Source organism: Macrobrachium nipponense, chromosome 36 (assembly GCF_015104395.2).
Source record: "Macrobrachium nipponense isolate FS-2020 chromosome 36, ASM1510439v2, whole genome shotgun sequence".
Taxonomy (NCBI): Eukaryota; Metazoa; Arthropoda; class Malacostraca; order Decapoda; family Palaemonidae; genus Macrobrachium; species Macrobrachium nipponense.
In genome coordinates, this window is record NC_087220.1 from 925,269 (window position 1) to 930,268 (window position 5,000).

At 45.9% G+C, this 5,000-nt stretch overlaps 1 protein-coding gene and 1 non-coding gene across 3 annotated transcripts in view; one reads left to right on the top strand and one right to left on the bottom strand.

The window, feature by feature from the left end:
* Positions 1-5,000, top strand: part of LOC135203492 (armadillo repeat-containing protein 2-like) — a 136,636-nt gene that overhangs the window by 98,843 nt on the left and 32,793 nt on the right. The gene's annotated exons all lie outside the window — the stretch shown is intronic.
* LOC135203811 (5S ribosomal RNA) lies at positions 1,536-1,654 on the bottom strand. The gene has a single exon (XR_010312034.1). It is a non-coding gene; the product is annotated as a 5S ribosomal RNA (ribosomal RNA).

The window sequence follows — 5,000 nt, forward strand, 5'->3', positions numbered from 1 at the left end:
ATATATATATATATATCATATATATATATATACATATATACTTATATATATTATACACATATGTGTGTGTATATTTATATAATATAGACACATTATATTACATACATATACATATACATACATACATACATACATACATGGAAACAGTCCCTACACGTCAAGTAAAACGTACGCACACACACACTTACACGAAAAAAAATCAACAATGTCCGCAGTTCTCCATTTGCATAAATTGACGTAATGCATACTCCGCTAATACCCGAACATCACAAAAAAAAAGAAAAAAACTCATTTAAAAAATATATCAAAAATAAAAAAAAAACATCTAGATCACCACCACTTTGCAAAAGCAGAGCATCTTGCATCTTCACTAAAGTGAATTCAACCTTTCTAGTGTTACCTTCAAGAAAGCGAGATCACCACGTGGGTATGAATTCTACCACCACGAACTTATTTACTATAATAACCAGTCCGCACCTGAGTAACTCCTCTCCTCACCTGTGTCCTGTATATGTTAAAAGTCAGACACTCGAGAACCATCACTTAACTTGGTCCTGTTTTGGGAAGAATTATACTGGATGATAACCCGCTCATGTTGACAGCTGGTATTTTAACCTAAAAGTTACAAGTGCTTCGCAGTTTCGGTCAGGAAGATTAGCCGTTTTCAGATTGCAAAAGGTCTGTCCTTTTTAAATTATATATAATATATATGTATATATATAATTTTTATTTGCTGTTTTGAATAGCCACTTAAACAAGATTAAGAAAGTAATTATTATTTATTATTATTATTATGATTATATATTGATTTTTAATATCATTATTATTATTATTATTATTATTATTATTATTATTATTATTATTATTATTATTTTATTATTATTTACTTTTTTTTAAAGAACTGGGCGGGGTTCAAAGGATACGGTTTATATATATTATATATATATATATATACAGAGATATATATATCTATATATAGTACATACATTAATATATAGAATAATATATTATATATATATTATATATAATAATGTACACAATTAACCATTTATCTTTTGAAGCCCAAGTTCTTAAAAATAAATAAATAAAATAATAACAATAACAATAAGAATAAGAATAATAATAATAATAATAATAATAATAATAATAATAATAATAATAATAATATGTTTTGTTAAAAATAACTGCTGCTTCAGCACTATTAATCTTATAAAGAGTCTTCTCTATCTTTCTGATGACGGCTTTCTCGTTGTTGCTTAGACTGGCGAGCAACGCACCAAAGGGCATGGTAAAATTCGGTTGAGTCATTTGATTTATTATTGCTTATACAATTCTCTCTCTCTCTCTCTCTCTCTCTCTCATATCTCGCTCTCTCTCTCTCTCTCTCTCTAACGCGACGTTTCCTCCTGATCGACAGGACATTATCAAGCGATAACTGCTGAGGGACTGAATTCCAGTGGTTGTTGTTTTTGATTTAGCTGACCTTGTGTCAGCACGGGCTCTTGCTCACAGAGCAGCCCGTAACTAAACTTAGACGCCAACAGCATCTGGTGTTCCCAGGCGGTCACCCATCCAAGTACTGACCAGACCCAACGTTGCTTAACTTCGCTGATCGGACGAGAAGCGGTGCTTTCAACGTGGTATGGCCGTTGGCGAGTTCCAGTGGCGAGTCCTTCTCCTTTTATCGTGGTGTTGCGAGCTCTCCAGTACGGTCAGAGCACTTCTCCGGTAGGTCGAGTTTTTATTGGTTCCCGGGAAGGTGACTCATACGGCGGGCGTTGACTAGTCTTGCAGACCTTCTCAGGTAGGGGGTATTATCACCGGGAGCCTCTTGATTGGCTTCTACCTGCGTGACGTCACCCCTGGTATTATTCTCATGTCCGGTGTTCGTTCCATGCGCGCTGGTACTTTCGTTAGGGGAGAGGGGTGTGGTCCTCCTCACACACGTCGGTATCAGGAACGCTTCTTGGGTGGTATTGAGGGGAGGCTTTTCTTCGAGGATGAGCAGCGCTTCTAGGAGACGCAGACGTCGTGGGTCAGGTGCTCTCCCGATGATCTTAGTATTCCTGACGATGTCGTCTCTCGTGATGTTTCTGCGGTGTACTGCAAGGGCGTGCTGCCTAATGGCGCCCTCCTGGGCGTGGCAGGAAATCCTTTTTGACAGGCGCATCGTCGTCATGCCGATGTAAATCCCAGGGCATCCTTGGGCGGGGCATACGTATCGGTAGACGACGTTGGACTGCTTCAGGGGGTCTCCTGCCGGTGGGGAGGGGTTGTTCTTCATCAGGAGGTCTTTCGTACGCCGATTCTTGTAGTAAATAATGAGGGACACTCTCTTTCCTTCCTCCATGGGGCGGACGTGTTCCTCTATTATTTTCTTCATGGCTGCTTCTTCTTCCTTGTATTGGTGGTGCATGAAGGCTTTATAGAAAAGTTTGATATCCTCCGGGGGCGGAATGTTCCTTCTCTCTTCCTCCGTCATGTACCACTTGTCAAGGGCGGCTCGAGTTTCTCGGTTTACGAGTTTGTTCGAGTACCCATTGTTAATTAGCATCTGGGATGCTCGGTCGAGTTCGAGGTGTGTGTCCTGCCACGTCGAACAGTGCGAGAGGGCCCTCCTGACGAAGGCCCTGACGGTGGTGGTCTTGAACCGCGCAGGACACTCGCTATCACCATTCAGACAAAGTCTGAGGTTCGTAGCTTTGGTGTAAACGGTCGTCGCCAACTTCTGATTCGTCTTCGTGACAAGGACGTCGAGGAAGGGGAGCCGATCGTTGCTGCTGTACTCGACAGTGAAGTTGAGTGCGCTGTTCTGCAGGAACTGCTGCCGAAGGGCTTCTACCTCATCCTCGCAGTCGGCTTGCACGAAGATGTCATCGATGTAGCGTGCGTATGTGCGGGGACATCTGTGTTGCGAGAAGACCCTTTCTTCCACTTCTCCCATGTAGAAGTTAGCGAAGAGGACTCCTAAGGGGGACCCCATCGCTACGCCGTCCTTCTGGCGGTACATCTGTCCTCGGTGGGTGGTGAAAGGGGCTCTCTTCGTACAGATATCCAGCAGGGTTCTTAAGGAGTCTTCTGGGATGTTAGGGGTCTCATATCGGGATTCCTATATACCCGCTCCATGATGATCCCTATCGTCTCGTCGACTGGGACGTTGGTGAATAGGGACTCAACGTCTAAGGACGCCATGGTTCCCGCACCGGGGGAGTCGCGGATCTTCTCCAAAAATTCTACCGATGAGGTGAGGCAGTACCTGGAGGGGATATAGGGGGTCAGAATTTTATTAAGGCGTTTGGCCAGAGCGTAAGTCGGGGCAGGCGTTTGGCTGATGATCGGGCGTAGGGGGTTGCCTTCCTTGTGGGTCTTCACGTTCCCGTAAAGGTAGCCGAGGCTGTAGTCACCTTGGATGGGCGGGAGGTGTGTGGCATTCGTAGCGGCATTCACGGCTGCGATGACCCGGTTGGCATCGCGTTTGATGTCTTCCGTAGGGTTCTTCGTAAGTCTCTCGAACTTAGAGACATCAGACAAGATGGCGTCGAGTTTCTCGAAGTATTCCGAGGTGCTGATGAGCACGAACGCGGCTGTCTTGTCTGCACGCCTTACGGTGATGTCTTCTTTCTTCTTCAGATCTGCGGCTGCCTCCTTCATCTCTTTGGTGTAGATACCGCTCGAGTATGACCCCCTGTCCGTAAGGGCCTCTGCTAGCAGAAGAGGTTGAAGGGCGTCCGTCGTTGTTAGGATCTTCTTTGCTTCCAACTGCTGAATCGAGTCGAGGAGCATCTCAATCTCCAGGCGTTTCTCGTGTTTCTTCGGTTTTGACATGAAGTGGCAGTTTAGTCCGAGGTTTAATATGTCATTTTGTTCAGGGGTGGGCTGGTATGGAGTGAGGTTGATATACCTCTGTGTCTTTTCTTGAATGCGTAGCTTACCGCCGTTGAGGGCGACAAGCTTGCGGGTTACGCCCCTAACCCGGTTACGCATGTCTTCTTCGCTTAGGTAGGCAAGGCGCGCGTTAATATCTTCGTAGGTGGGAGGCTCGCGCTGGTCCTCCGCTCGGTCGTCTGGTTGGTGGTGGTGGTCTCTTGCAGGGGTGTCGTGTCTGGTATTGTCATCAGGATCAGGGCGGACAGCTTCAGCACGTATTTCCGCCCGATACGTATGCCCCGCCCAAGGATGCCCTGGGATTTACATCGGCATGACGACGATGCGCCTGTCAAAAAGGATTTCCTGCCACGCCCAGGAGGGCGCCATTAGGCAGCACGCCCTTGCAGTACACCGCAGAAACATCACGAGAGACGACATCGTCAGGAATACTAAGATCATCGGGAGAGCACCTGACCCACGACGTCTGCGTCTCCTAGAAGCGCTGCTCATCCTCGAAGAAAAGCCTCCCCTCAATACCACCCAAGAAGCGTTCCTGATACCGACGTGTGTGAGGAGGACCACACCCCTCTCCCCTAACGAAAGTACCAGCGCGCATGGAACGAACACCGGACATGAGAATAATACCAGGGGTGACGTCACGCAGGTAGAAGCCAATCAAGAGGCTCCCGGTGATACCCCCTACCTGAGAAGGTCTGCAAGACTAGTCAACGCCCGCCGTATGAGTCACCTTCCCGGGAACCAATAAAAACTCGACCTACCGGAGAAGTGCTCTGACCGTACTGGAGAGCTCGCAACACCAGGTCAGCTAAATCAAAAACAACAAACAAACACTGGAATTCAGTCCCTCAGCAGTTATCGCTTGATAATGTCCTGTCGATCAGGAGGAAACGTCGCGTTAGAGAGAGAGGAGAGAGAGATGAGAAGAGAGATAGAGAGAGAAGAGAGAGAGAGAGAGAGAATTGTATAAGCAATAATAAATCAAATGACTCAACCGAATTTTACCATGCCCTTTGGTGCGTTGCTCGCCAGTCTAAGCAACAACGAGAAAGCCGTCATCAGAAAGATAGAGAAGACTCTTTATAAGATTAATAGTGCTGAAGCAGCAGTTATTT